Source organism: Citrus sinensis, chromosome 3 (genome assembly GCF_022201045.2).
Source record: "Citrus sinensis cultivar Valencia sweet orange chromosome 3, DVS_A1.0, whole genome shotgun sequence".
Classification (NCBI taxonomy): domain Eukaryota; kingdom Viridiplantae; phylum Streptophyta; class Magnoliopsida; order Sapindales; family Rutaceae; genus Citrus; species Citrus sinensis.
Genome location: NC_068558.1, coordinates 10,806,233 through 10,818,385, shown reverse-complemented (window position 1 = coordinate 10,818,385; position 12,153 = coordinate 10,806,233). Strand labels below are relative to the sequence as shown.

The 12,153-nt window shown below is 32.6% G+C and overlaps 1 non-coding gene and 1 pseudogene across 1 annotated transcript; one reads left to right on the top strand and one right to left on the bottom strand.

Annotated features, from left to right (window-relative positions):
• The first annotated feature begins 2,323 nt into the window (after positions 1–2,323).
• Positions 2,324–9,033, top strand: LOC102607922 (uncharacterized; annotated as a pseudogene).
• On the bottom strand, positions 2,775–2,883 carry LOC127901579 (small nucleolar RNA R71). The gene has a single exon (XR_008053823.1). It is a non-coding gene; the product is annotated as a small nucleolar RNA R71 (small nucleolar RNA).
• Positions 9,034–12,153: the final 3,120 nt, after the last annotated feature.

Genomic DNA, 12,153 nt, shown 5'->3' with positions numbered 1-12,153 from the left:
TTAGTATTAAAAATTGTTTAATTATCAAGCGATAATATGTTATTTTATGCTTATGTTATAATTTATATTTGTGTTTATGTCATATATTATGAATTATTAATTATGTTTTAAATATATTTAATTTTGTGTATTTTTATGTGTTTATTAGGAAAATTATTAATTTCACGTACTTCGAGGCTCCAAACAGATAAACGGAGGTCAAATTTGGATTCCGGAGGTCCGAAAACCTTAAGATCAGTCAAGATCGGCTTAAAATTGGGCTTGTGTAAAAAAAGTTGACTTTTCCTGTTGACCGAGCACTGATTGGATGATGAAATGAGCTTACAATATATATGAGTGCATGGGATAACTGGCAATCTTGACTAAATCTCAACCGTTCATGATTCAATGGCCATGATTGTGCCACGTGGCAATGGTTGGTGAAGCAAGTTGGAGGATCCGAATCTTTGTATTCGGGTCGACCCGATCCACCCATTAACCCGCCAAATCTCAACCGTTCTTTGGGTAAATCGGACGAGTCAAATGATGCCATGTGTGATGTTGACTTTTGAAGTTTGACCAGCCATTGGATCTTGATCTAAGGGTTGTGAGGAGCACATGCATGAAGCCTATGATGGACCGCAAAGCACTGGATTATGAATTTATTTTTCTATAAATAGAGCCTCATTTTTATGTTTTAATCATCTCTCTACAACTCTCTTCTTCTCAAATTCTCTCCATCTCCTTGTAATCTTGATTTCCAAGTGTGTTTTTAATATTTTGTATAATTATTTTCATTAATAAAATTAGTTTTATTTTCAATTTTAGTTGTTTTTATTTCTTTTAATTATAAGTAATTCAATTTTACTACTTCTTTTTATTTTAATTATGCTTAACTAAATAATATTAGTTAGGGGAAGGTGAAACTCTTAAGAAATAAATATGATTTAATCAAATTCTATGTTTAATTTTATAAATTAAATTATTTTCTATTTAATTTTATACATGTTTTATATTTTGAAAATTTGATTTATTGTAGACAAACAAATGAATTTGGCACAATAAATTCTTAAGATCTTAATATAAGGCATGGTGAAATGGTATTTTGACTTATTGTAGACAAATTAAATTTTGGCACAATAAATACTTAATCCATCATAAAATTAAAGGGAAAATAATAATAATTTGTATAATTAATCTTTTGAGTAATAAATCTAAAACAATTTATTAAGTTTTATTTATTTCTAAGAGTGGATCCATAACCCTAACTAGTTCAATTCCATAGTTTCATTTAAATTAAGTTGTTTATATTCAAGTTTTAATTTCAATTTTTAGATAAAATAAAATAAACTAATTAAATCTTTTCTCTGTGGATCGACCTCGGACTCACCGAGTTATAATACAACAAAACACTCTTATACTTGGGAGTTAAAATTTACTTTTAAGTTGTGTCAAGTTTTTGGCGCCGTTGCCGGGGAAAAGTTTTTTTATTTGGTTTGTTTTTCCGTTTTTTATTTTTCTCTTATATGTAAAATTTCGTTTACCCCCTTTTTCTTTTCTTAAATTCTCTTTTGTCCCCATATCTTTCATAATTCTAGTTTCACCCCAACAATTTCCGTTTCTAGCCCAATCTTCTGGTAATTACGTTCGGACCCCGATATCTTTCAATTGTTTCACTTTCATCCCAAATTGCTAATTCTAAACTTCTAAAAATTACAGTTTGACCATAAAATTAAAAATAATTTGCAATAGAATCCCTAGACGAAATTCCTCAACATAATGAAGACTTGGACATATTTGGACATACTTTGGACATATTTGGACATATTTGGACTTATTTTGGACCAAACTAACTTTAACTACTAACTCTAATTACTAACTCTTAACTTACTAACTGCTAACTCCTAACTTTTATTTAATTTCAGTTATTTAATTTTCTGCATTTATTTTATTTCGTATTTATTATTTTATTTTTTTGCTTTATTGGTGGGTTTAACCACCAAACTAACTACTAACCCTTAACTTTTATTTTCAGTTATTTAATTTTCAGTATTTATTTAATTTTGCATTTTTTATTTTTTTAATTGGTGGGTTCAACCACCATTTTTTTTATTTTGCATTTATTTATTTTTATTTTTTTTTACTTTGTTGGTGGGTTCAACCACCATTTTTGTTATTTAATTTTCTTTTGTATACTTATATTATTTGCTTATTTATTTTTTTTATTTTATTTTGTTATCAATTTGTGTAAATATTATCTTTATAACATAACCCTTGCATGAGACATTGGTCTCGATCTTCAAGTGGCAGGTTAATTCGTAGATCTCAATCTCCACCACCAATCATGGATGAGAATGAAGGCAAAAACGTTTTGGGCGAACTTAATCCTCAAATTGATCAGGGAGACAACCAATCTCAACATGGGCATGATCAGAATCAACCAAGGACTCTGAGAGACTACATGAATCCAACCAGAACCGGAGCACCGTCGTGTATAGTATTTTCTCCAGAAGCATCTCGATTCAATTTTAAACCAGGTATTATCCAACTTTTACCAGCATTTCATGGTTTAGAATCTGAGAATCCGTACTTGCATCTAAGAGATTTTGAGGAAGTTTGTAATACATACACGGACCAAAATTGTAGCATGAACATAATTAGATTAAAGCTTTTTCCTTTTTCATTAAAAGATAAAGCTAAAACTTGGCTACAAAAGCTTAGATCTGGATCAGTAAGAACTTGGAATAACATGCAAAAACAGTTTTTGAAAAAATTCTTTCCACCTCATAGAACAAATTCTTTTAAAAGGCAAATCACTTCTTTCACTCAAAAAAATGGAGAAACATTATACCAATGTTGGGATAGGTTTAAAGAGTTGCTTAACATATGCCCACATCATGGTTTTGAAACTTGGCGATTGGTCACTTATTTCTACGAAGGCTTAATACCCCAAAGTAGACAGGTTGTTGAAATGATGTGTAATGGTGAATTTAGGGATAAAAATCCTGAAGATGCACTAGATTACCTTGACCAATTAGCTGAAAATGCACAACATTGGGATACTGTTGGAACTTTTGAATTGACAAATAAGCAACAATCATCTCCATCTAGTGGAGGAATCCATAACCTTAGGGAAGATCATGATTTACAAGCAAAATTTGCATCCCTAGTTAGGAAAGTTGAAGCTTTGGAGCATAAAAAGAGTGATCAAGTAAAATTTGTTCAAGAAATTGCATGTAACATATGTAATTCGAATGATCATTTCACTCAAGAGTGTCCCACTTTGCCTGCACTTAAAGAATGTCTAAATGATCAAGCTAATGTCATTAACACTTTCAATAAAACAAACCCACATTCACAGACTTATAATCCTGGTTGGAAAAATCATCCGAATTTCAGTTGGAGGAATAATAATAATGCACAATCTTCACAAGCACCACCTCCACAAAATTTTCAAAATCCTCAGCCTTATGCACCATATGTTCCACCACCTTGGAAAAATCTGGAGGACACAATGCATTCATTCATCAGAAAGCAAGATGTTATTAACAATCAAAATGCACAAACTTTTTCTGATTTGAAAGATACTCTTGTTAAAATTGCTTCTGCACTCACCATTCAAGAAAAAGGAAAATTTCCAGCCCAACCACAACCAAATCCTAAAATTCAACAAAATCCACCCACAGACCAAGTCAAGTCAGTTATAACTCTTCGTAGTGGTAAGGTTGTTGATAGACCTATGCCTGAACCTTATGAAAATGATGAAAATTCAAAGGGTAAGGAAGGACTAAATGAACTTACACCTAGTGAAGAAATAACTAGTGTTCCACCTGAACCACCATTTCCGCATGCATTGAATAAACCAAAGAAATCAAACCACTCTTCTGAAATTTATGAAATCTTTAAGCAAGTGAAAGTTAACATTCCTCTATTAGATGCAATCAAGCAGGTTCCTTCATATGCCAAATTTTTAAAGGACTTGTGCACTGTTAAGAGGAAATTGAAGGTAAGAAAGAGTGCTTTCATGGCCGAACAGGTAAGTACAATTCTGTCTACTAATAATAAGTTGAAATATAAAGATCCTGGTTGTCCTACCATTTCTTGTATTATTGGTAACCACAGAATTGAGCATGCTTTACTAGATCTTGATGCTAGTGTTAATTTGCTTCCATATTCAGTTTATCTTCAACTTAATCTTGGTGAGTTAAAATCAACTTCAACTACACTTTTGCTTGCCGATAGATCAGTTAAAGTACCAAAAGGAATAGTGGAAGATGTTTTAGTACAAGTTGATAAATTTATTTATCCTGTGGATTTTATTGTCTTGGAAACTGAACCTATTGTGAATAATTACAAACCAATTCCTGTAATTTTAGGTCGACCATTTTTAGCAACTGCTAATGCTTTGATTAATTGTAGGAATGGTTTAATGAATTTATCCTTTGGGAATATGACTTTGGAATTGAATGTTTTCAACATGTGCAGGCAACCTAATGAAGAAAATGAGAATGAAGATGATACTGATGAACAAAAGGAATTGTTTGAATCTTGTATCGAGGAAAATATTCAAAAAGGGGATTTTTCTAAACTTTCTAATGTTTGTTTAGTTAATTCAATTGAGTCAAATAAGCAACTTGAACTTGATATTTCTAATATAAATTCGTTGCTTGATTCTATGCAGACTTCGCAAAATTATGATGACGAGCCAAAATTTGAGGAGCTTGGAAGTATTGAAAAGACAGAACAACAAGAAGCACCTAAAATGGAATTGAAACCTTTGCCTGAAGGATTGAAATATGCTTTTCTTGGAGAAGAACAAACTTATCCTGTTGTGATTTCTTCTACTTTAACAAGCGACCAAGAAGGTAAGTTACTAATTGTTCTTAAAAAGCATAAAAATGCAATATGATGGACTTTAAATGACATTAAAGGCATTAATCCCTTAATCTGCACACATAGAATTAATTTGGAAGAAAATGCTAAAATATGTCAACAACCTCAAAGAAGATTAAACCCACACATGAAAGAGGTAGTCAAAACAGAAGTCCTTAAATTACTTGATGTGGGAATTATCTACCCTATTTCTGATAGTAAGTGGGTAAGTCCTACACAAGTAGTGCCTAAAAAATATGGAATCACTGTTGTTAAAAATGAAAAAGGTGAATTAATTCCAACACGAATTACATCTAGTTGGCGCATGTGCATTGATTATAGAAAATTAAATGAAGCCACTAGAAAAGATCATTTTCCATTACCATTCCTTGACCAAATCTTAGAAAGAATAGCAGGACATCCCTACTACTGTTTTTTAAATGGATATTCAGGTTATTATCAAATTCCTATAGCACTTGAGGACCAAGAAAAGACCACATTCACATGTCCTTTTGGAACATTTGCATTTAAAAGAATGCCATTCGGGCTTTGTAATGCTCCTGCAACATTTCAAAGATGTATGTTAAGCATTTTTTGTGATATGGTTGAACATTGTTTAGAGGTCTTTATGGATGATTTGACTGTGTTTGGGAATTCTTTTGATGATTGCCTTGATAATTTGGAGAAAGTTTTAAAAAGATGTGTTGAAAAAGAACTCGTGTTGAATTGGGAAAAATGTCACTACATGGTTACTTCTGGAATTGTTTTGGGTCATGTTGTTTCTATTAAAGGAATTGAAGTTGACAAAGCAAAAATCGAAGTCATATCTAAATTGCCACAACCAAAAACAGTTAGAGATGTGCGATCCTTTTTAGGACATGCAGGATTTTATAGGAGGTTTATAAAAAACTTTAGTGCCATATCTAAACCACTTTGTAACCTCTTATTAAAAGATGCACCGTTTGAATGGAATGATGATTGCCAAAAATCTTTTGAAAAAATAATTTGTCTTTTAACATCTGCACCTATTATGCAATCTCCTGATTGGTCTTTGCCATTTGAATTAATGTGTGATGCAAGTGATTTTGCTGTTGGTGCTGTTTTAGGACAAAGAAGGGATGGTAAGCCTTTTGTGATTTATTATGCGAGCAAGACTTTGGATAGTGCTCAAATGAATTATTCTACAACTGAAAAAGAATTACTTGCTGTGGTATTTGCATTAAACAAATTCCGTTCATATTTGCTTGGCTCTAAATCTGTTGTGTTTACTGACCATGCTGCTGTGAGATATTTGATGAGTAAACAGGATGCCAAACCGAGACTAATTCGTTGGATTTTGTTACTACAAGAATTTGACCTTACCATCAAAGATAAAAAGGGTGCTGAAAATGTTGTTGCTGATCATCTATCAAGACTCACATCCGAATTCTGCAATGATATAACACCCATAAATGATTCTTTCCCTGATGAATTTTTATTTTCTGTTACTTCAATGCCATGGTATGCTAATATTGTTAATTTTCTTGTTACAGGTAAAATGCCTTTGCAATGGAATGCTCAAGAGAAGAAGAAATTTTTGTTGAAGTAAAGAAATTTTATTGGGATGATCCTTATTTGTTCAAATATTGCCCAGATCAAATTTTTCGGCGATGTATTCCTGATAATGAGGTAAGTAGTGTCATTAATTTTTGTCATTCTGAAGCATGTGGTGGTCACTTTTCTTCAAGAAAAACTACTGCTAAAATTTTGCAGTGTGGATTTTATTGGCCTACCATGTTTAAAGACACATATGAATTTTGCAAAAGTTGTGAAAAATGTCAAAAATTGGGATCAATTACAAAAAGAAACATGATCCCCTTAAATCCCATACTTGAAATTGAAATATTTGACTGTTGGGGAATTGATTTCATGGGTCCATTTCCATCATCTTTTGGATTTGTGTATATATTAGTTGCAGTTGATTATGTCTCAAAATGGATTGAAGCAATTTCTTGTCGAAATAATGACAGTAAAACTGTGATTAAATTTTTAAGAGAAAACATTTTAAGTCGATTTGGAATCCCTCGAGCCATTATCAGTGATGGAGGTAAGCATTTTTGTAATAAGTCATTTGAGTCTTTAATGAAGAAATATGGAATTACACATAAAATTGCTACCCCTTATCATCCTCAAACAAATGGTCAAGTTGAATTAGCAAATAGGGAGATAAAACAAATTTTGGAAAAAACGGTTAACCCAAACCGAAAAGATTGGTCTCTTAGACTTAATGATGCACTTTGGGCTTACCGCACTGCATTTAAAACATCATTAGGAATGTCACCCTATCGGTTAATTTATGGTAAACCTTGTCATTTACCTGTTGAACTTGAACATAAATCACTTTGGGCTATTAAAGCTTTTAATTCAAATTTGGTTGATGCTGGTAATGTGCGAAAATTGCAATTGAATGAACTTGAGGAATTAAGGAATGATGCATATGAAAATTCAAGAATTATTAAGGCAAGAACAAAAGCATTTCATGATAAAAGAATTTTTCGAAAAACATTTGAGATTGGTCAAAAAGTGTTGCTTTATAATTCTCGTCTTCATTTATTTCCAGGAAAGTTAAAGTCAAAATGGAGTGGCCCATTTGTTGTAAAAAATGTATATTAATATGGGGCCATAGAAATTGAGAATCCAAATAATGGTGTCACATTTAAAGTTAATGGTCAAAGATTAAAACCATATCTGGAACATCACCCACGTGACGAGGACACCGAAATTAATTTGGATGACCCACCAGTTCTTGATTAAGTTTTTAATGATTTTTTTTTTGTTTTACTATTATTTTACCGTTTCATTGTTTGACTTTTTTTTTTCCTTAGATTGATGCACTGTACATAGTTTTTTTTTTAACATTGTTTTTCTTGTGTAAGCGTGTTTGTTTGACAGTTGTACATTCTCTCATCAATTTTCATTTTACATCATGAGCACCTCAATGAGAAAATACCTGTTCGCACATCTTAAAAGATTTCGGCGTATAAAATTTCACTTAAGAGGCCTGATACAAAGCTGTAAATCACATCCACTTTGGGATCTGCAACCACCAGAATTCGTGTCCTATGTTGAGGATCTAGAGGGACAACTCAGAACAGTAGAGAGTGGCATATATGAATTTCAAATGGAGCTTGAGGTTAACTCAATGAGAGGACGAATGTAAGTTCATTTTCCTTTTATATTGTGTGCTTCTTTTTGCTCGCTTTCACGCTTGATTTGATTTTGCAGATTTGATTTTGGTGTGTTTTGATTTATTTTCCCGTATAAATGGCGGATAACGGTACTCCGTGACTTCTTAAGTCGGTATCTTCAGTTTCCCACAATAACTGAAACCCCAAAATCATACATGGAAGAAATACAACATAAACTCCATAAGCATTTTCCCTCTCTCCCTCAGAATGCCCTCAGGAAAATTTACAAAGCTCGTTGTGAACGACTGCGTTTGTTAATGATCAATGGCATTCCTTCTGACATTCGTTGGTTAATTGAAGCAAAGGTCCGATTAGCAGGTGAGTTTTCTGGTCAATTTGTTTCTTACATGCCTGGTTTTGGTAAAAGTACGTTTGCTAAGAAAAGGAGAGCTAAACGACTTGGCTCAAAATGTCATAACTGTGTGAGACTTGGTTGCAAATGACCAGATTGTAAATCTTTAGGAATGGTTTCTGATACTCATGAAGATAAAATTAAATTCGTTAAAGATGGCATGAGTAAAGAATCGTTGGATGATATCTTACGATCTCTTGAGACGCATCGAAGCGGAATTGTGCAACGTGAGATTTACAATTTGTGGATACTATTCCAAAAACAAAGTGCACAGTTAAGTCTTGGGAATCTGACTCAAAAAGACCTTGTTTGCCAGTTTATAAGAAAACTGGATGGGAAGCCGATCCTCGACCCATAGAGGGCGTTCAAGCCGTTACTGGACGTAAAACCAGAGGAAGATGTGAGCCACAATCACAACTACCAGTAAATATCCTTTCACTTCACTGTTATTTTACTTTACTGTTATTTTATCATTTGCATTATTGCATTTAGCGATGTGATTTTGTATTTAATAAATATTTGGTTTTCTTTTACTGTTTGCTTTTTCTAATCATTACTTTCTTTTTACTGTTTGTTTTTGAATTATTGAGCCACGAGCTTTACTCGTCATTTGACAAATATTGCCAACCCATTTACAGTTGTTTCTCATTATTTATGTTACCAAGATCTTTAAATATGAGCTCATTTTTCAAACACTCACAACTTGTTTTTGAAAAATTAGTCCAATGGCATCATCTTCGAGTAAACAATTCAAAAACATTTGTGTGCTTTCTGGGTTTCACTATGGAAAGTACAAAGAGTTCGTTCAGGCAGCTGTAGATCTTGGTCGTGTCATAGCAGAGAGGAAACTGCATCTTGTATATGGAGGAGGTGAACGAGGGTTATCAAGACTTGTCTCAGAAGCTGTTTTTACCAGAGGAAGCCAAGTACTCGGCATTATCCCAAAACCCATGAAACCGCTAGTGTGCATGTCTGGCCCACCAATTGGAGAAGAATTAGTGGTATCAAGTATGCAAGAGAGAATATCTGAAATGATGAATCATGCTGATGCTTTTATTTTCTTGCCAGGAGATCTTGCAACTTTTGAGGCACTAATTACATTTGCATCTTGGGCCCACTTGAACATTCATCAAAAACCCATCGGTTTGTTAAATGTTAATAATTTTTATGACGGCTTGCTAACTTTTATTAACCATGCAATAAAGAATCATTTTTCTTCCACATTCTGTAAAAAAACTCTTTATCTCTGCTTTTACTGCTAATGAGTTACTTGATCTTTTGCAAGCTTATACACCAGAGCCAGATCCATAGACTGTTGCACTGAATTGGTCGACTAATGACGGTAACGGTAACAGTAGCAGTAATAAGAAGTGCGATTTAGATTTAACTCTCCGTTTGTAAATATTTTCTATTGTAGTGTTCATGTGATGTCTTCTACACTCTTTCTCTTTCCTTTTAAAACATTGAGGACAATGTCTTTTTCAGGTTGGGGGGAGGGAATAGTTGATAATTGTGGAATGTCTTAGTCCTGGTTATGTGTTTACAAAAAAAAAACAAAAAACAAAAAAAAAAATTTTTTTTTTCTGTAAAGACTAACTTAGGACAAATTTGAGTCGAAGATGGCAGGATATAGAGAATGTAGTCTCTCTAGAAACGCATCTTCTTAATCTTAAGGGTGTTGTTAAAAAAAAAATTGACTTTTTCTTCATCTTTGTTATTTGCTTTTAAGCTTCTGCATCAAGTTCAGGTGAGATCTCTTCTTCTTCTTCTTTTATTATTCTCTTTTATTTATTTTTATTTTTATTTTTATTTTTTTTGCATATCTGTAAAATTATAAAATGTTAAGATAATGTTTAGATTAGGTTGTGGGGTGGGGATAATTGACGTATGTTTTAAATATGTGTGTTGTTTTTCTCTTTTCTCTTTTCTTTTCTTTGTTAAAAAAAAAACCAAAAAAAAAAATTTTGTTTTTTGTCTAGGATGGCCGTGTAAAGAGTCACGACTTTTGAGACGCATCCTAATAGTCTTGTTGTATTATATTTTGATTTTGAGATTCATAGTAAGTTGTTTTTGTTCCCTTTTCTTTGAATTACTCAAATTTGTGAACTCTCCACTTGGTTATTAAGTTATTTAATTGTTTACTCATTTAACAGGTATTATTGAATCATTCTTCACACACACACTATGACACATACTAGTGGGTTGTAAGTTAAAGTTTTACAGCATTTAGTTCTTTTGATTTATTAGGAATAGTATCTAAGGTAGTAGAAAGTGTATATTTCCAAAAACAAAAAAACCAAAAAACCAAAAAAAAAAATCAAAAAAAAAAAGAAGAAGAAAAAATGTTTTTAATTTTGTTATATCTAGAAACCCGAGTAATTAAGTCCGTAGGGGTGTTTCAACACCTAGTGCCCTAAGGTCAACTGGTCTGGGAGTCACTGGCATAAAGCTCGCTACATGGGTAATAGATATATTGTTTGTTTATTAGAAACCCGAGTAATTAAGTCCGTAGGGGTGCTTCAACACCTAGTGCCCTAAGGCCAACTGGTCTGGGAGTAATTGACCTAAAGCTCGCTACACGGGTTAGAAATGTAATATAAAAAAAAATGTGTGAATAATCTATTGCCTAAAGATATAATTTCTAATGAATTTTAGAACGAAAATGTTGTTTTTCTTTTAATGAAGCCCCATAAGTATTGTGTTAATTACTTGAGCACAAAAGAAGGTTTGATGATATTCTGGATAATGAGTGAACATCAATATGGTAAAGGAATTTGGGAGAGTTCATTTATTTGGTAATTTAGAGGATAGATGAACAACTATTAACTTGCATGTGAATTTTATAAATCTTAATATAACGCTTTAATTGCTAGAGGGCTAGCAATAAGCTGGTTGGGGGGTGTGATTAGTATTAAAAATTGTTTAATTATCAAGCGATAATATGTTATTTTATGCTTATGTTATAATTTATATTTGTGTTTATGTAATATATTATGAATTATTAATTATGTTTTAAATATATTTAATTTTGTGTATTTTTATGTGTTTATTAGGAAAATTATTAATTTCACGTACTTCGAAGCTCCAAACAGATAAACGGAGGTCAAATTTGGATTCCGGAGGTCCGAAAACCTTAAGATCAGTCAAGATCGGCTTAAAATTGGGCTTGTGTAAAAAAAGTTGACTTTTCCTGTTGACCGAGCACTGATTGGATGATGAAATGAGCTTACAATATATATGAGTGCATGGGATAACTGGCAATCTTGACTAAATCTCAACCGTTCATGATTCAATGGCCATGATTGTGCCACGTGGCAATGGTTGGTGAAGCAAGTTGGAGGATCCGAATCTTTGTATTCGGGTCGACCCGATCCACCCATTAACCCGCCAAATCTCAACCGTTCTTTGGGTAAATCGGACGAGTCAAATGATGCCATGTGTGATGTTGACTTTTGAAGTTTGACCAGCCATTGGATCTTGATCTAAGGGTTGTGAGGAGCACATGCATGAAGCCTATGATGGACCGCAAAGCACTGGATTATGAATTTATTTTTCTATAAATAGAGCCTCATTTTTATGTTTTAATCATCTCTCTACAACTCTCTTCTTCTCAAATTCTCTCCATCTCCTTGTAATCTTGATTTCCAAGTGTGTTTTTAATATTTTGTATAATTATTTTCATTAATAAAATTAGTTTTATTTTCAATTTTAGTTGTTTTTATT